This window comes from Microtus oregoni, unplaced genomic scaffold (genome assembly GCF_018167655.1).
Source record: "Microtus oregoni isolate MIOR12 unplaced genomic scaffold, Mior012 000050F_003, whole genome shotgun sequence".
Classification (NCBI taxonomy): Eukaryota; Metazoa; Chordata; class Mammalia; order Rodentia; family Cricetidae; genus Microtus; species Microtus oregoni.
Window position 1 is genome coordinate 1236701 of NW_024543227.1, and position 21028 is coordinate 1257728.

General features: G+C 43.5%; 2 long non-coding RNA genes across 8 annotated transcripts in view; one reads left to right on the top strand and one right to left on the bottom strand.

Annotated features, from left to right (window-relative positions):
• The window catches only part of LOC121436778, a 30990-nt gene extending 23638 nt beyond the window's left edge, over nt 1-7352 (top strand). For 6 of the 7 annotated variants that reach the window (XR_005972774.1, XR_005972780.1, XR_005972776.1 and 3 more), the window contains one exon: nt 7040-7352. This is a non-coding gene — a long non-coding RNA (uncharacterized LOC121436778). Of the gene's footprint in view, nt 1-3353; nt 4040-7039 lie in introns of those variants that run through there. The other variant, XR_005972778.1, reaches the window with a different exon arrangement.
• LOC121436803 lies at nt 7349-19320 on the bottom strand. Its single transcript, XR_005972811.1, has 4 exons — nt 19265-19320; nt 16462-16556; nt 11589-11742; nt 7349-7569 (listed from the first exon to the last, which is right to left on the bottom strand). It is a non-coding gene; the product is annotated as an uncharacterized LOC121436803 (long non-coding RNA).
• Nucleotides 19321-21028: the final 1708 nt, after the last annotated feature.

The window sequence follows — 21028 nt, forward strand, 5'->3', positions numbered from 1 at the left end:
TGTGGAAGGAATACTGAAGGCTCCTGCCTCGTTTTCCCCCTGCTTTTTCTTAATCTGGTCTGATCCTTTCTCTTGTGGAGGTTGTGAGGCAAGAGAGGCTGCTCATCTCAGCCACTGGGAGGACCAGACTCTTCCCATTTCTGCAGCCACCTGGACACTTACCTCACCCTGCAAGAGCAGGGATGGAAGGAACATTGTGAAACACCGCCTCAGGGTCAGAGTTCCCGAAGGAAAGGCTCTAGGGAAACTGTGGACATGGTCACCTCTGCCCTGAGCAGTGTGGACAGTGGGAGAAGAGGGACTGCTTCCTTAAGCAGTAGAAAAATTCATAGCTTTAACAAGAATTTATTGTATATATTTATTGTGGTGGGATGTAGTGTGTTCAAGATCAGAGGACAATTTACAGGAGTTGGCTCTTTTCTTCCACCAAGTAGGTTCCAGGCCTCAAACTCGTTGGGCTGGGCTGTAAGCACCTTTGCCTGGTGAGCCAACAGATGGGCCAAGAATTCCACAGTCTTGGTTCTTCCGTGTGCATGTACCAACCCTGCCATAAAAGAATGCATGTATGTTTCCAATTGGCCAAAATATGCAAGTCACACAATTTTAGTAGATGTTGTCTATATTCTTCTAGTGTTAGAAAGTAGAATTGCTTTTTATTTTCTCTAATTTCCATGTGTGTTCCATAGTTTACATTGATGCCCCAACATATGTCTTGGGCTAATTCTGGACTTCATACTCTAGAAGGGAAAGCTTAATGACTGAGATGTCTCTATGCTACACCCATTTAAATGGAAAATGTGACAGAAGAAAAGCCCATACTTTGCTGGAGGAGAAATTCCATGTACTCCCTATGTAGAAAAACTAGGCAGTGTTGACCAACAGTCAGATGTGAATTTTCCACAGCTACCGCAGTCCCAGGTACTAAGGGGAGAGACTCAGACATGATGTACACACGAGAACACGCACAAGAATGGTCCCACAGCAAAGCTACACATGTCCAAGTGGTCCCAGATGACCTGACCCCAGAAACCTCAGAAATCCTCTCTGGAATGGAAAGTTGCAGTCTGTATATTAATCTACGGGTTCTTTGGCAGCTACGTACACGTTAACACTCGGATGTATTGCATAATTGTCTAACCATCCCCAGATGTCGGGATCCTAAGGGCACTGAACTCCCTGAGTTCTCTGAGTGAGTGGTCCCCCACACTGCCCTCTGATGCCCCAACCTTGTCTATAGGGAAACTCCATAGTTGCCTTGAAGTCCTGCAACTCACATTTTGATCACCAGATGGCGCGCCTGGCTCTATTTACTAAAGGCTAGTTTTCCCTGAATAAATTAATATTTTAATGAAAGAAAAAAATACTTCTCAAAATAGGTAACAAAATAATAAGTACCAATATGCCATGATTGTCTTTGTGTATTGTGAATTCTACAATATTGAGTGAAGGTACACACACAAACACACACACACACATATACACACACACATACATTTCCTTCAGCCATGTCATCAATTTATTTCTGTGAATTAGTAGTTTATTGTGTGCCAGGCATCATCATTCTAACCCCACACCTACATGTCTCACACAATTCCTTTTTCCCTCTTTTGATCTGCTCAAGTGGATTCCCATGGAAACCATTCAAAGAGACTGCCTTAAACTGTCTGGTCCACAAAGAAAAACAAATGCTGCCTTGGAAACCAAGGAAAATTTGGCCCATCCTTCCCACAGTGTTCGCTATCAGGCCCCACTCTTCTCCTGGCTATATCTCCCTTACAGAGGGGAGGGAGGATAAACCTTGTGTGGTGTCGGTCTTGGAAGTTATCCTGGGTGCGGAGTAGATTTTTTTCTGATTCTGCTTCCATTTGATAGTGCAGTTAACATGTATGGATGATCTATAAGAAAGCAATTTGTTTAAGGAGGTCATTGAGGTTACACCAAGCACGTGACTTCCCATTCCCACACTGTGGGCCTAGAACCAGAGCCACAGGACTCAGAGAGGAAGAGGAACCACATCTTCAAAGACAAAGACAGGCAGAGGGTCCAGTCTGAGCATGTCACTCTCCTGATTTCAGGAAATGCTCACCACAGGTTTCTCACATAGCAGTCACCTCCTCTCAGCTCTCCACGTGGGTAGTCTGTGAGCAAAAAGACACTCTTCTCCATTGCTGGAGAGAATGCAACTGTTCTCCAAGCCTATGGATGGATCTTATGCTAGTGAAAACCACAAGCGTGCATTCTGGGACCAGGGGTCTTTCTTCTAAGGATCCATCCCAAAGAACACGGAAGGGGACACAAAGAATCTGACAGAGCAACAATGTAGAACTCCAAGAGCAGAACTATGAAAAACATCTGTGGGAAGGAAAGAGGGACAGCATGATCTCAGGTGTATCTACCACTCAAATGACTAGGTACGCATGTGCTTAGCCAGGTATGATGGTATGCATCTGTGATGCCAACAGGCTGATGGTAAAGACAAGAGAATAGTCGTTTTGAGGCTATCCTGAGCTACATAGTGAGCTCAAGTTTTACCTGACTTATATACTGAGATTCTATCTCAAAACAAACAAAATAATTTTTAAGAAGGCAACATGAAGTCCATGATTATAATTATAGAGTGATCTCCAGGATATATTGTGAATACACAACACAAGGTGAAGAAATGAGGCCAGGGTTATCTGCCTAATGTTTTCCTCAGTTACATGCGGCACATGGAGGTTAATAAATTATATAACCCTATTTAAAATAAATAAAGTCAGCTTTAACAAACAAAATTTAACCATAATTATAAGTGTCACCTTCAGCACTGCTCAGATTTCCAGTGGCCAACAGCCACAGACAGCTAGAGCTTCCTGGGCTGGGCAGTGCAGATGCAGAGCATTTTCATCAATTCAGAAAGGTGCATTGGGAACAGAGAGTGCACACCTTTATTGTGAGTGGGAGAATTGATAAAATATGTATGCTTGTGCTTTGAAACACTGGATAGTTGAGCGCCCCCCAAGAAAAGAAAATGATCTCCTATAGAGTGCCCTGGAAGAAACCAGGACAGAGGCTGACATTTATGCTCTCGAAGATGCAGAAGTACTCATTCCATGCACTGATTCCAATCAACTACTTATCACCAACTCCATTGCTCAGATTGAGTACACTAAAAACACTGCCCCCTCAAAGATGCCTGGGGAAAATGGCTGATTCCAGATTTGGGGCCAGGAATGCAACAGAAAAGTGCACAGTGACCTATCTCATCAGGAAGAATTTGGAAAAGACTAAAAAGTCCGTGTTAAAATGGAGATCTTCACGTGAGTGCAGCAAGTCAGACTTATCAGGGAGATGTGAAATATTTTCTCTTACAGATTGAATTAAAGACCAGACGTGATAGTAGTAGCCAACCTACTATTTTATAATATATATGAATTTAATTGGAGTTACCTGACGAAAGGGATGATGCTTCTCCCAGAAGCCATGGATTATTAAATAGCCCAGTGCCAAGTGTGGAACACCCCCTCCAGCTGTTGGTCAGGGCTGTTCCAGTGATCCCCCAAAACAATGCAGGTATTGTTTTGATCTTGATTCCTATTGTCATTGCTCTTGATTCCTATTGCTTAAGACACCACACACGTTGGCCACAGGGTATGGAGAAATCAAGTTGACACTGACCAGAAACCTTCCTTCCTATTACCTAGTTTTCCTATTACCAGAAGATACTACCAGGCTATTGAGTGGAGGAAAGTTGTCAATGTTCTTATTCCTCTGTGAACTACAATAATGGCCAACATGGCAAGATATACCCATGGGTCAACAGTGGCATGAATATCACAGAGGTAACCAAGTAACTTTATGTTTCAATTTAAGGCCCACTCCACAGGAGGAAACACTTGCCTAATACTATAAATGTCATCATGATCCCATGGTTGGCGAGTTCAGAGGTCCCAGAGGTGAAACTACAACCACCACCACCACCACCACCACTACCACCACCACCACCACAACTAACACCATCACCACCACTAACACCACCACCACCACCACCACCATCACCACCACCACCATTACCACTAACACCACCACCATTACCAACACCACCATTAACACCACCACCATCAACACCACCACCATTACCACCACCATCACTACCACCACAACCACCACCACCATCATCACCACCACCACCACTAACACCACCACCAAAATCACCACCACCACCACCACTAACACCACCACCAAAATTACCACCACCACCACCACTAACACTACCACCATTACCACCACCACCACCATTACCACCACCATCACCACCACCACCACCACCACCACCATCATCACCACCATCACCACCATCTCCACCACCACCACAATCATCACCACCATCACCACCACCACCACCACCACCACCACCATCATCACCACCACCACCACCATCACCACCAGCACCACCACCACCATCACCACCACCATCACCACCATCACCACCACCACCGTCATCACCACCATCACCACCACCACCACCACCACCACCACCACCACCACCATCACCACCACCACCACCACCATCACCACCATCACCACCACCATCACCACCACCACCAATACCACCACCACTATCACTACTACTACCTTTACCACTAGTGCCATTACTACTACTCCTCTGGGAGGTGAACATTGTATGACACTTCCAGGTGTCACTAAGGTGAGCAAGTATTGCTGCAGAGATGAGAGAAGCTTCTTCATCAACTGATGTGTGTCATTAAATCACCAAGTTTCACGATAAGGGTCATTGGGTTTCCAAACCATCCAGGGAATGTCTCAAAAACACAAGAAACAACTGATATCAGAAAACAGCACCACTATGTGGACATGGAGCCAGAAAAGCCCAGGAATTTTTGCCCCGCCTCTTCCCCATAAGCCCCATGCACAGTCACTGCCCTGCCAACAGCAGCCATGGCCAAATGTTCCACTCTCTACACACTGCAGCTACATGGCTCCCGTTGACCATAATGGCTGTTCCAACCCACTCTCGCAACAGTTTCTACTCAGTTCATTCTACACACAATAACATAACAACAACAAGAGTGAAATTGTGACTCTCTCCAAATCTTCCTTTCATAGTCATAATACAACTGAAAGACTATGAGAGTCATCTACCTTTTCCACCTCACACCGACATGACTACACTGTCCGCCAGCCTCTAGGCTTGTCCTCTGCTCGTAGACCAAATGAGGTCCATGTGGACAAGCCCACCAACAAGGCTTGTATATCCCTTCTTCTTCTTGTCAATCAGGACTCGAGTCAAATGCTACCTGATGAAACCGACCTTTGGGGGAAACCCCACCTACAACAATCCCCATCACAGCCATTTTATGTCCACCTTGAGTTCTTTAAAGCACAAATAACATATGGAGTTGCTGCAATTACTGCTATCCTCTACTTACTGACAATTTAGCCATCTAACTCTGCTAGTCTTCTCAGTGCAGGAACCCGGTGCTCACAAAAGAGGCCACTATGTGAATATCTGGATAAACATACATGAAGGAATTGATTTATCTATTTGCTATGCCATGTAACACACTGGTATTTATGGGATTAACAAGAGGACATTGTATGGAATTAAGCAGTCTGTGATCCATATCCTGAAAGACAGAATGTAAAACCCACTAGCAATACTTTTTTTTAATTTTTTAATTTATTTATTTATTAAAGATTTCTGTCTCTTCCCCGCCACCGCCTCCCATATCCCTCCCCCTCCCCCAATTTAGTCCCCCCCTCAGCCCGAAAAGCAATCAGGGTTCCCTGTCCTGTGGGAAGTCCAAGGAACCCCACCTCCATCCAGGTCTAGTAAGTTGAGCATCCAAACTGCCTAGGCTCCCACAAAGTCAGCGTGTGCAGTAGGATCAGAAACCCATTGCCATTGTTCTTGAGTTCTCAGTAGTCCTCATTGTCTGCTATGTTCAGAGAGTCCGGTTTTATCCCAGGCTTTTCCAGACCCAGGCCAGCTGGCCTTGGTGAGTTCTCAGTAGAACATCCCCTTTGTCTCAGTGTATGGGTGCACCCCTTGCGGTCCTGAGTTCCTTGCTCGTGCTCTCTCTCCTTCTGCTCCTGATTTGGACCTTGAGATTTATGTCCGGTGCTCCAATGTGGGTCTCTGTCTCTGTCTCCTTTCATCGCCTGCTGAAGGTTAATATTCAGGAGGATGCCTATATGTTTTTCTTTGGGTTCTCCTTATTTAGCTTCTCTAGTATCACTCATTATAGGCTCAATGTCCTTGGTTTAAGGCTAGAAACCAAATATGAGTGAGTACATCCCATGTTCCTCTTTTTGGGTCTGGCTTACCCCACTCAGGATAGTGTTTTCTATTTCCATCCATTTGTATGCAAAATTCAAGAAGTCCTTGGTTCTTACTGCTGAGTAGTACTCTAATATGTATATATTCCATACTTTCTTCATCCATTCTTCCATTGAAGGGCATCTAGGTTGTTTCCAGGTTCTGGCTATCACAAACAATGCTGCTATGAACATCGTAGAGCATATGCTTTTGTTGTATGATAAGGCCTCTCTTGGGTATATTCCCAAGAGTGGTATTGCTGGGTCCAGGGGTAAGTTGATCCCGAATTTCCTGAGAAACCGAAACACTGACTTCCATAGTGGTTGCACAAGTTTGCATTCCCACCAGCAATGGATGAGTGTACCCCTTTCTCCACAACCTCTCCAACAAAGGCTATCATTGGTGTTTTTTATTTTAGCCATTCTGACAGGTATAAGATGGTATCTTAAAGTTGTCTTGATTTGCATTTCCCTGATCACTAAGGAAGTTGAGCATGACCTTAAGTGTCTTTTGGCCATTTGAAGTTCTTCTGTTGAGAATTCTCTGTTCAGCTCAATGCCCCATTTTATAATTGGGTTGGTTAGCCTTTTACGGTCTAGTTTCTTGAGATCTTTATATATTTTGGAGATCAGACCTTTGTCAGTTGCGGGGTTGGTGAAGATCTTCTCCCAGTTAGTGGGTTGCCTTTGTGTCTTAGCGACAGTGTCCTTTGCTTTACAGAAGCTTCTCAGTCTGGACAGCCATCAGAAAGAAGTGGCTATGCCACACCCCACTTCTCAGGTATTGATTCAGTGTCTGTTGTGGACCCAGATATCTAACATTTTAATAAGCATGATTTAGTGTCTGTCGTGGACACAGATATCTACCATTTTAATAAGCACTCCCTGCAAATGTGATGCAGTAATGCATGGCCCTTTCGGGGAAATGGTCTGATGGGGATGGCGTCCATTTCAGTCCTGGTCATTTAAAGGAACCCATGCAGACTTCTGTCATCTGGGGAGTCTATGAATGTCATTGTTCCACAGTGTGCTGCTCTTGCTGCTACCTGCTCAACAGGATGTGTTCCTACAAGGCATCACAGACCAGCTGCTGGTCACACGGATGGGAAGAGAAAAGGAAATGACTGACCTGGTGAGTCCCACATGATCTTGTCACTGTTGCTCAGGTAACAGGCTGAACAGACCACACCACTTTTGGTTCTTCTCCAGGAGTTGGTTCTGCATGGAAAGTTCACTGTTTTCTCCCCTGTTCTACTAGAAGGCAGAGAAGGAGTAGAGAAATCTCATGGAAAGGGGAGGAAGGCAGATGAGAACGCTCATGCACTCTACTGTACTGAATATAGGGATGGAGTAGTCTGTCTGCATCCAGTCAAGTCAAAGATGTGCAGTGACATCTTCCTCTTCTTTGTTCATCTCACAGACCCTTCCTATACAGACACACACACACACACAAACACACACACACACACACACAAACACACACACACACACACACTCACACACTGGTGGCACTGATGACTCACATACTGGAAACAAGGGCTCATGTCAGCTTCTTGTCAACCTTCTGTGTGTACTCTCTAAAGTCTTGTTGTTCTTCTCATAGAAGAGACCTGACATTGACAACCTTGAAAAGGAACAAACTTGGAGGATGAACACCTGACTCCCAAACTCCTTATAAACATAGAGAAATGAAGACAGTGTGCCTCATTGGTAATTACAATAAGACAGAAAAGAATATGAAGGGGACAGAAGAGTCACACACGTGTGAGGGGACACCTTTAGCAAAGACACAAAGACACTTCAGTGAAGCAGGCATATGCTGGTCACCGAGTTTTTCTGGGACTGTTGGTGGTTATAGGAGGTACAGCCCAGCATCGTGATCAGCTGCCTAAGGATAACCCTGTTCCTTTGATGACCATGACCTTGGTAAAGCTGGATCTATGATTAGGATGCAGAAAAGAATTTCAGGAAAAGCCAGAATGAAGCAAAGCTTGTGAGCTTATTCATGCTATGGAAGAAGCTCACATAGTATAGGGATGGCTCAGGAATGAAGGCCTGAGTGAGGACTAGAGAGACTTGAGATTAGGGTGTGTGAGGAGGGCAGGAGAGTGAGAAATGTGAAGATTTTTATGGTTCTCAGAGTTACATTGTTACATTATTACATTGTTTGAAAATTACATGCTTTGAGTCTTTGAAATGGTTCTGTTTTTCCACTTGAAGAAAATATACAATAGGTTATTAAAAGTAAAAAATAAAAATGCTTTTAAATGTTCTTATCCCTTTTAAAAAACTTTTAGTAAATTAAATTGTAAGGTGAATATGTGATTCTGCCAACATTCTGGTCCTAAGTAAGCATAATTAATTAATTTTTTAATGTTTTTCACAAGGAAGTCTGTGCACCATCTGAGTGAATACCTATTGCTCACAGAGGGCACCAGAGTTTGAAATCTCTCAAACTGGAGTACAGACAGTTGTGAATCATCAGGTAGGTGCTGGGTATCAACCCTGGATCCTCTGGAAGACATCCAGTGATATTAAAGAATGACCCCTATCTTCGGACCCTAGTTTATTTGTTGTTATTTTTAAACTTTCTTTGAGATGTCTTTAGTACTACTTGCATTATATCTGTGGGTAATTTTGACTCTATCATTTGGGTGGAGGCTTCTTGAATGTCAGTTAGAAAAATGTAAAAATGATCACAGGGCCGGGCAGTGTTGGCTCACGCCTTTAATCCCAACACTTGGCAGGCAGAGGCTGGCGGATCTCTGTGAGTTCGAGGCCAGCCTGGTCTACAAGAGCTAGTTCCAAAACAGGAACTAAAAAGCTATGAAGAAACCCTGTCTCGAAAATCAAAAAAAAAAAATGATCACAGGGTGAGGGGCTGTGTATTCCCCTCTCATATCCCCTTCAATGCCCTGTTTTTCTGTCTTATTATGGGACAAGTGGACATCCTCATGGACAAATATAAATATAGACAAGTTGTTTATCACCGGATACAAAAGTCAACCAAAATTAACAAATGATCTACATAGGACTAGAGAGACATCTCTGAGGTTAAGAGTGCCTTTGGCTATTGCAGAGGACCTGACTTCAGCTTACAGTCCCCATATGGTGGCCCAGAGATACCTATAACTCCAGATCCAGGGGAGCTGACAGTCTTTTCTGGTCTCAGCAAGCATCTGCATTCAAATGTGCATACGGCACACACAAACATATAGGCAGATACCCAGTAAATAGTGAAAGCAAATCTAAAAGGTAATTAATCCAAAATACAACCTAAGCATGAATCTTGTAACAGAAAGCAATTGATAGAATTATAGATAAAATTCATAGATATAACAAACCCCTTTTATGAAAAGAAGAACTGGACTGTTAGGACTTCCATAAAGTGAAAAATGTAAACTGTGATATAAAAGTTATTTTCCCTGCCTGGGAAAAAAATGAATGTAGGAAATTGTGTATTAGATGACAGCCTTATTGTTTCCAGAATACAGAAAGCCTAAAAAAGAGTCACTAAGAAAATACACAATTCATGAAATAAAAGTTGTCCAGAAGGGTGAGTAGATGCTCCACTAAGAGAAACATACAGCATCAACATCCTTAACACTTAGGGAAGAGAGACAGGTGACTCTAGGGGACTCTTGACACCCCCACAAAATATACAGAAATAATAATATGAAGACCTGGCAAGGTTGTGGGGGATGAAACTATCATACTGACTGCTGGTAGCCATGGGAAATAGGACAATAACTTGGAAAAATATTTCTCAGTTTCTTGATATGTTAATTGTCATTTGACCAAAGCTGTAACAACTTTCCTGATGGAGCAGAGCTGTTACTTTGAGGAAAGCTTTCCCTGAAGCAGATCTGTAAGCTGCTAAGCTTATACTGACTTTGTGGTATTCCTTGCATCTGGACGGCCAGGATCCCTTTACATTTGAGCTGAAATGTTTACACTACACATATATGTTTTTAATTGTACTCATTGTCTGGCAGAAAGACATCTCCACTCTGCCTTATGGCATCCAGGTCCAGAAGGTGCTAGCCAATCACAGACCAGCCAGAGTCCTCAAAGCCTGGTCTGGCTGGTAGACAACCAGAGGCCTGCCCAGAGCTACAAGGCTTCCATTACAATGAGCAAAATGTGTGGTGGAGAAACAGGAGAGAAAGAGTAGCGGGATAGTTCATGTGCTGTGAAAAGAGGGGGAATAGAAGGTGGTAAGGAAAAGGCTGAGGGGGTGGTCTTCTTGTCATTCATGGTCATGGTGTCAACAGGACCGAGGTTGCTACCAAAGGTCATTTCTGGGTCTCTGGTCTTATTGCAGCTCGGGTCTATGTTAACATCCATGGTCCATGCTGCCACCAAAGGGCACACAGGAGCCTGGAGTCTGGGCTGTGTCCTCTGGCCTTGTTGGGATCTGAGCGCTGTGTTGCCATTGGAGTGACAATGATCTGAGAGACCCGAGCTGCCAACCTGGTGTTGTGCATGCCTGAGCTGCTGACCAGGGCCATATCTGTGACCCAGCAGTAGCCAGGGTCTTTGTCTTCCTGACTCCTGTTACCAATGAAGGCCATGCGGATGCCTGAAGTGTGGGTCACCACCTGAGGCCACGTTGGTGTCCAAAGGCTTTGCTGCAGCTGGTGCCATCCTGATCTGTGTGGTCTGTGAAACCACCCGGGAAATGGTGACATCAAGGACGAGTTGCTGCCAGGATCATGTTGGGTCTATGGTCCTACCAGAGCTAGGGTATGTGCTGATGTTTGTGGCCCATGTTACTACAGGGGGCCTTAAGAGCCATGAATGATGATATCCAAGGGCCAGAGTGAGCTGGTTCTGCCCTTTGGTGGACATTGTGTCAAGAGCTGGCCCTGACTTTCACAGGAGAGTTAGTCCCACACCTCACCATGGGCATTGGAAAACTGGGCCTGGTGCCATGGGCATAGGTGAGCTGGCTTCGGCCCTATCCTTAGGCAGGCAGCTGATCAGCTCAGCTACCACCCAGGTCCATATTGGGGTTCTTGGCTTGGCCCATCCTAACATCTACACCATCTAAGGCCAACTGGAATGCTGGAATTGACTGGTCCTGGGGAACAATACCTGCAGAATCTCTGTTACTTGGGGTGACTGCAGGATATCCTAGAGGAGTTTTGTTGAGGGTCCCATGATGATAGTGTACCAGAAACTAGAGGCCATGAACAAGTTCAATGACTCATTGCAATGAAAGTTTACAAGTAAATATGTTGGACAAAAAGGTATACTGTGTGACTCACCTTATATGTAGATCGTATTAAAGTGTAATAGAAGCCCGAGTACTGCTTCTGATGACTTCAGTTGGATCCCCAGGACCCACATTGTGGAAGCAGAGAAATGACTCCTGCAAGTTGTCCTCTGACCTCTACAAGTACACTGTAGATCATGTATGGCCTTGCCAGACACACAAAATAGGCAGACAAATAAATGTAAAAAATGTAAATGGACATAACTTACCAAACACAAAACAAAAGCCAAAAATAACCGATGTTCTTATTGCTGACTGAAATAGACTCTAAAATGATTGCTTTTTTCAAGACATATATCTGAAACAAAGGCATTAAAATGTTATCTTGAACACGTAAAAAGAAGTAAACACATACCATCCAAGAACGAATTATTAGAAATCTAGAGTTATAATCTTAACGTTTAAGAAAGAACTAAAACTAAAGTGGAATAAAACAATTTTAAAACATGCAGTAATGTTATGTGTAAAATTCATTAGGAGAATGCTAATCTTTCATACTTATATTTCAGTCACAAAGCAAAATATGGATTGAAGGAAAATTACAAGAAAGTATAAAAGCCGATTAATAATTGCAGATGAATGCAAAGTAGTTTTCTCAATGTGACCACAATCATAGGAAAATAATTTATTAAATGAGAGGCCCTGCATAACCTAACCTCAAAGGCATATGCCCTGGGAAGACATATGGAACTCTTAAGTCTGATATAATCTTTTTTTGTTGAAAGCATGGATTATTCCGTGATGGGAACTTCATTTGATGTGTAATGCAGTTTCTCCCCCTTTCCTTATCAGCGTTTGCAGGTTATTATTGACAGTCAGAAACAAATGAGAGAAATATCCCAGAGACAAGTCCATGGCCATCGTCACAGATATCACACGCAAAAGACATACATAATTTAGTAGCTCTCACTATCCTGTGTGTGGTCAGAGATGAAACTGTTTTAACGTGATTGTACCCCTTGAGCTCTCAGTAAACACCAGGGAGCTAGGAGAGTGAGAATGAGAGGTGTCGTGTGTGTGTGTGTGTGTGTGTGTGTGTGTGTGTGTGTGTGTGTGTACAGGAATTCCTTGGCAGAGGCTGGTCTGCAAAGCCTGGTTGATTGACTCTTAGACCTGCAGTGATATGGAGATGGTGGAAGTCGCAGTCCCAGGGCCTAATTACAATTTCCTTTGTGTTCTTTTGAGCCCATGAGTAGCCACTCCTTGGGCCCCCTGTGCTGGACTTACCTAACACCTTGTCACTAACAGATGACGTTGGACCTGACATTTAAAATATCAGAATATGTCTCCTTATCAAAGCTTTAAGTTTCTACCAGTCAAAGGACTGCTTTTCATCACATAGCAGCTAGTGCCTGTAGCTGAGGTTTCTCTGCTTTAACATAACAGTCTACTTAATATTATCACCCATGTACTTAAGGAGAGTCTATAGTTTCTTCATTCTGTGATTATAAATACTTCATGAAACTGTTTCCACATTGTAACTTGCAATTTGTACTAACATAAACCTGTCTCACTCATGTTTACTCACATATATTTGACTCCAGAATGAACTCTCTTCTTCCTTCGAGGTGAGAGCTGTGTGTTTACATTGACAATTGTTAGTGTGTGTTGTGTATATACTCATGCTTGTGCAGATATGTCCCTGGATATATATGTGTGAAAGTTAGTTAATCACTTACTGCTGTGATAGGCTATGTGTTATAATTCTCCTGGTCCTCTTCAATGATGACCTGGTGTGTAGTATACTGCTTACTTATCTCCATAGTTCTTTACTCATGTGCTGACCGATATCAGTATGGCTCAACACCCATTTTCCCAAACTGTTTTCCTCTATTGCTGTTCTCTATTTCAATGCTCCATTTGTCCCAGTATGGCTAGAGGAATCCTTTAAAGATGGCATCTGTGTTCATCTGGTGCCTCTGGAGAGGAGATGGAAAGTCTAGGAAATCCATCCATTCCAGTGTCAGGGGATTCAAGGTGACCATCACATTCATATTCTCTACAGAGCACCACTCTGTATCCCATGTGCACTGCCCACTTTACACTCAGGGAGGATGAAGTGAGTTGTGGAGCACTACAGTTGCTGCAATCCATAAATGGAACTGCTCTAGTATTGTATCAAGTTTCCAAACACACTGAAAACGCATTGCTATTCCATAAAACATCAGCCCCTTTAAAGAAAATAAATGTAGGCATGTAGTTTGAATGCCACCTCCTGGCCATAATGGGGACTACATCAGTGAGAGTCTTGGGCCCAGTGGCGTCTATGTTTGGGTGGGAGGGAACATTGGCTGTGACCTGGACTTAAAGGGACCTTACCTCTGGAGATAAAGCAGTGTTTTTTCACTTCAGTATATTTTCCTGGTACATAAACCTTGACATCTTAGGTATATCAAATGTAAACCAGAGATTGGAGACCAATCCCAGTCTAAGGCTAACATAAAGCAGCCTCATTAGATAGAGATGGTGGAGCTCTGTGTGCAAACACACACACACATATGCACACAGGCATGCACAGAGCATGAGAGTAGATTCCATTTGTCCTTCTACTTCATTGCCCAGAAACGGAACACAATGACTACTTCTAAAGTACAGAAGGTATAAACATCGTTTATCCAGTGTGTGGTTGTGTGCCCGTGTGCATATGTGTGTGCTTCTGCAATTGTATGCATACATGCATGTGGTCAGGGGACAGAAGGCAGCCTCCGGTGTTGTACCTCAGGCGCCATCCCCCTGAAGTTTTTCTTAGACAAGGTTTCTCACTGGCCTGGAACACGCAAGGCAGGCTGGGTTGGCTGGGCAGCACACTCCAGGGATAGGCTTGCCTCCACCTTCACACACAAGCATGTCCCACCACACCTACTACTTTTCCTGCTGTAGTTTAACTTCATTTTCTTGATGATGCTCTCTGTGAATGACACTCAGGGCCTCATGCCCACAAGGCCAGCAATTTATTGATTTAGCTGTCTCCCCAGCCCCACTTTTACCACCCGAGCACAAGCATTTTTCTCAGTTTACACTTTAAAGTACTTTCCTTCCTGGATACGAAATTTGAAACACCACCGGAAAGCACATGTACTACCATAAGGAAATCTGTGTCTGTCGCCGGGCTTATTCCTACCCCTAAGGCACAGGGCTGTCTGCAGGGAAATCTCCAGAGAGTGAGCTATCTGAGTAGAGTGCCAGCCGCCATTTTCTGTGCGCCTTGCTGTATGTGGTGGTGAGGAAGTCACTTCCCCATTTAGGGGATGGTAATCTTTAATGTGTCTGCCACGGACACACAGGGCTCTGCCTAACATCCAGTGAAAAGAGGATGGTTTCCCATGACAGAACTAAGCTGAAACTCTCCCACAGTGAATGGAACGATAATAGTCCTGCTAATTATTTTGTGTGTTTAGTGCAGAGTCTCAGAGCAGCCCAGCCCAGCCTGGGACTCTTCCCCTTCCTCCCTCAGCCTTCAGAGTGCTGCTGGTCCTCCCAGCTTACCACACTGCCCCAGCTCAAGTATTCATTTTAATGTAAACACATTCTTAATGCTACTGTTTTCTTCTCGGCCCAGTAACATTTTCATTCCATTTCTACATGTATATTGTTGAATTCCCACGAAATAAGTAATTTTATCATTGATTTCCCTGCAAAAATTTATTTTATAATGATCCACATCTCTTGTAAAACCATGTACTCTAAGATTGTTTTCCTAAGAAATTTCACATTTTCTGAGATATTTCTGGTTTTTGTTTGGTTTTCATTTTGAGGCAGGGCCTCTCTGTGCTATTAAGGCTGTTCTGAAACTTCTTAGCAGTAATGATCGTGTAACCCCAGTGTTCAAATAGCTGAAAGTGCACGCATTTGCCACCTAACGCTGATGAAAACTGTTCTCATTACTGCCTGGCATTTGACCATTTTTCTTCATTGTTTCACAACAATTATTTTAATTTGTACATAATTTTAAAATATACATAACTTAATAATAATTACGTTGTGTATATTCCTATGTGTATGTACACATGAATTCCGGCGCCTCCAAAGGTCAGGAGAGGTCATACCTTCCTGGAGCTGAGGTATGGTCCTTCAAGGATGTTGGAAATGGATGCTGGAAACTACCTTGGATCCTCAGCAACAATAGAATGCACTCTGAACCACTGAGTCATCTCCCCTGCCAGACTGTAGACTGTTAGATTCCGTTAGCCTTTATAATGTTCATATTTTAAATTCCACTGTGTTTTCCCCTTGGTCAATGACCTGGAGTTGATGCTTCTTTTTTTTTCTTGTTTAGATTTTAGTTATACTTTTAATTATGTCTGTCTGTCTGTCTGTGGTATGCACATGATTGGCAGAGGCATTGACTCCTGATGGGGCTAGAGTTAAAGGCAGTTGTGAGCTATCTGCCATGGGGGCTGGGAGCCATACTCTCATAAACAGTAATGACTCTCTTGTCTCTTTCCTCCTCCCTCTACGCCTTGAGTGCTGGTATTACAGGTGAGGGTGAACATGCCCAGAGGGTCAAAGAACACAGAGCAATTTCCATTCTAGGCAATCATTCTGCCACGAGAGCTATGTCGCCAGTCCCCATACTGTGGCTTTTTAAATTCACCAGTGATTTCTTTTCATGGTATAGCATTCTCATTGAACAGCTACCAGAGAAATCAAGAATATAGCTGGGAATGTGTGCACAGCCAGGGGAGCAATAGCAGTGTCTAGGGACCACTTTTAAAAATCCCCAAATGTGCTCCCACCACATTTGTGAAGAGCTTGGGACAGGGCCGTCAGATGCTGGGCAGATCTAAGTGCTGTAGCATCCTCGAGTCCAGCCTCTGGCAAGGACATCCTGTTCCTGAGAGCATGTCTCCTGCCAGCAAACCTACCTTACATGCCCAGCTTCCCAAAGGTCAGCAACAAGGGACTAGAGGCTGTTGTTGTACTGTCTGTGGATGTGTGTGCACAGCCAATGACCCAGACCCTGCAGAAGAATCACAAAACAGGAAGAAGGTTGGTCAAAGAATCAGACACATCCTTAAGCTCAGTACTGAAGACATAAAAAAAGAAAATTTGGAAATATAGCATAGTGTGTGGAAATAGAAATGACGGAGAAAGAAGAACAGGATTTCCCTTGCACGGAGATGTGAGTGTATGTGTCCTGATGTGGGGCTGTGCCTCCCTAGGAGTATGGGGACAATGATGAAGGGATCCCAGAGATATCTGAGAAGCCGGATTCTGCGTTTGGATGTCTGTACAGCAATGGTTCTCAGCCTTCCTATGCTGTGACGTGACTCTTAATACAGTCCCTCATGCGTGGTGATCCCAACCAGAAAATTATTTCTGTTGCTTCATCATCGCTGTAAAGTTGTTACAGGTAAGAATCACAATGGAAATAGTTTTGGAGATAGACGTTTGCTGAAGGGGTCAAGTCACAGGTTGAACCACTTTTCTAGAGTCAGAGAGATGTGGGACCTTCCTAGCCCCAGCAACTTTGGTTCCCTGAGCCAGGATGTCCTGGACCCATTCTCCAAACACAGGCTGGGAATTTCTGTGAGGAGAAAACAGAGTGAGACCCTCTGCTCTGAGCTGTGCTTCCCACTCTGTGAATTGAGAGCATCACACTGCTCATGTGCTAATTTGGGGGTCTTTAGTGATAATACCTGCTTTAAATACCAGTCACAAGTTCCTGCATATGTGACAGACTAATGTTGATATATGCAATTGGAATTACAGGCTGGCCTTGAACTCAGACATCCAACTGCCTCTGTCTTGTGAATGTTTGCTCCATTCCCTGCTGTCAAAAATAAGCATTTCTAAAGGCAGTCTTCTTCTGGAGAAATAGGGACAAACAGTTGCTGCAGAATTTAGAGACTGATTTCACTTCAACTCTGCCTAAAACCTACTCACTTCCTTCATCTGTAAACCTGCCAAGAGCAGTACATGCTGTAGAACAGCCATTTTCAAAAATACACTGAATTTTGGGTTCACTTTTTAAGAGACAAATGTTAGATTCTTATTCTGTTGGAAATTATGCTACGGTTAGCTGTACTTAGAAAACTTTACATCTGAAAATTATTCATCAGCAACTCGTTATCAAATTGTTAAGTTTTACAATGACTAGTTTGGGTATTCAAACTATCCTGTGTCAATACACGTGGAATAACTGATGTCAGTAAATGGAAGCACCGTGTCTCCATGTGGTCAGACAAATCCAGAGATGTTAGAGCAATTTCTCCACAGGGAAAATGCACAGCGCATCCATTGCTATCGGCCCTCTCCCAGACAAGGCTGCACAGGGCAGCTCTCCTGCTGATCACTGCAGCATGGCTTCATCCCTCTTTCATACCTCCATCCCTCCCCTGTCTTCGGAACCATCTCCACTGTCTCCACACACTACCTCATCCCGCCCTCCCCAGGCCTTTCTCTGTGCAGTGCCAAGTCACCTTCTACCAAAAGGAAACATATCATGACAATTTCATAACTCACCTTCCACACAGATCATATAATCCAAATGTCATACACAGCTGACAATGACAACATTTTCCTTTCTGTCCTATCCCCAAGCAGTGTCCACGTTGTCTTCAAGGTTCTGGCAACTAGCCTTGTTCTCTGCTCTTAGATCCACTGTTCTCCATGGAAGCAAGCAGGCCCACAACTTGGTTTGTGCATGGTCTTGCTTCTATTTGCCATTCAGGACTCAGATCACATGCTAACTTCTGAAACCTTTGGGGGTAACATCACATACGACAATCCCCATCACAACTATTTCCTGTCCCCTTTATGATCTTTAAAGCGCCAATAATACACGGAATTGCTGTGATTACTGATTTCTTCTGCTTACTGACAGTTTACCTATCTAACACGATATACAAGGACCCGTGCTAGTCTTCACAGTGCAGGAACAAGGTGTTCACTAAAGAGGCCACTATGTGAATATCTGGATAAACGTACACGAAGGAATTGATTTGTCTATTTGATATGCCATGCAACACAGTGGTATTTAAGGCAGTAACAAGAGAACATGGTATGGACTTAAGCAGTCTGTGACTTCATATCCTGGAAGACAGAATATCAAACACACTAGCAATACGTTTTAACATGGACAGCCATCAGAAAGAAGTGGCTATGCCACACTCACTTCCTAGGGTTTGAATCAGTGTCTGCTGTGGACCCAGATATCTACCATTTTAATAAGCATGATTCAGTGTCTGTTGTGGATCCAGATTTCTACCATCTTAATAAGCAATCCCTCCAAATGTGATGCAGTCATGCATGGCCCATTCGGGGAAATGGTCTGATGGGGATTGCTTCCATTTCAGTCCTGGTCATTTAAAGGGACCCCTACAGGGTTCAGTCATCTGGGGAGTCTATGAATGCCATTGTTTTACAGTGTGCTGCTCTTTGCTGCGAACTGCTCAACAGGATGTGTTCCTACAAGGCATCACAGACCAGCTGCTGGTCACACAGATGGGAAGAGAAAAGGAAATGACTGACCTGGTGAGTCCCACATGATCTTGTCACTCTACTGTACTGAATATAAGGATGGAGTAGTCTGTCTGCATCCAGTCAAGTCAAAGATGTGCAGTGACATCTTCCTCTTCTTTGTTCATTTCACAGACCCTTTATACACACCCATGTACACATCACACACACACACACACACACACACACACACACACACACACTCACATTGGTGGCAATGATGACTCACATACTGGAAACAAGGGCTCATGTCAGCTTCTTGTCAACATTCTGCGTGTTCTCTCTGCAGTCCTGCTGTTCTTCTCATAGAAGAGACCTGACATTGATAGGCAGAGGACACAAAGTATCACTGACAAGAAGCATTTGCTTTTGGCTTTCTTCCCAGGGGTGGTCAGATAATCCAGAATTCTAGACAGATAACAAATGAAGAGCAGGTCCACTTGAATGTACTCCCACGGGCATGTTATGGGATAATTTAAGCATCACAGTATATAATGATGACAAAGGAGTACTCCTTTAAGAAATGGGTGTTTCTGAGTAGACACAAACGCATGAGTAAATCCATTAATAAACAAAAGATAAAAGGGAAACATTACTCAAAGACAAGCAATGCTTGTATACTAGTAACTGCACAGGGAAGTAGGCATCAGAGCAACACTTAGCAGGCGTCATGGTTATAATAAACATGGAAAGAACCATACATAAAACACCCCTCTGTACAAGTCCACAGCAACACTGCTAAAATCTGCATGACTGGATGGGAAAACAAGAGGGAAAACACACGAGTACTAACCTTTTCCTTTTTGTGTTGGGGAAAATAATATTAGATATTTTGAAAATAATTACCTAAGTATTCTTCATAATACAAACCTTTCTGGAGTTACACATACATACCTAACTCTTCACATGTATCCCCTTCTTTCTCTCCACCGTGATCTCAGCACCTCCCTGATGGAGCTAGCTGGGAGGTAAAGGACTATCTCTATGATTCCAAAGATGCCATTGGGGCAAACCTTTGACCTGTGGCTGCCTTAGAAATTTTCCCCCAAACTGGGTGTTGGACATTTGTTTCTGTTCTCATAATTCACTTGCAACTTCAAAGTACTGAATTTTGAACACAGCAAATATATGTTAGCATCAAAGACATTTTCATCATAGAGAATGTAATTAAATATTTTAACCTAAAAGATTCATCAATAACTCTGTCTAAATTTAACACAGACAGCTGACCACAGTGAAATGAATGTGTGGAAGCTGTAATTTAAAATCCCTGTCACTGGAGATAGCATCAGGAAATATGAAATAATTAGGAAAACTCTGCCCACTTCTCTGTAGTGCCTAGACACTGAATGGGACAACTCATTGCTGAGAGTAAAGATGTATAGATTCATCGACTGTGGTGATATTTTGTTTCTTCCATGACAATAAAGCTTGCCTGAGAATCAGTGTGTGCAGATAGCCACTAGTTAGCCACAGAAGACAGGCAGTGTTGGAACTCACCTTTCCCAACACTTAAGAAACAGAACTCTGTTTCTTAACATATTTGGTTTCTCACTCATATTTGGTTTCTAGCCATAAATAAAGGACATTGAGCCTATAATTCATGTTCCTAGAGAAGCTAAATAAGGTGAATCCAAAGACAAACACATAGGCATCCTCAGGAATATTAACCTTCATCAGGCGATGAAAGGAGACAGAGACAGAGACCCACACGGGAGCACCGGACAGAAATCTCAAGGTCCAAATCAGGAGCAGAAGGAGACGGAGCACGAGCAAGGAACTCAGGACCACGAGGGGTGCACCCACACACTAAGACAATGGGGATGTTCTATTGGGATCTCACCAAGGCCAGCTGGCCTAGGTCTGAAAAAGCATGGGATAAATCTGGACTAGCTGAACATAGCGGACAATGAGGAATACTGAGAATTCAAGAACAATTGCAGTGGGTTTTTGATCCTACTGCACGTACTG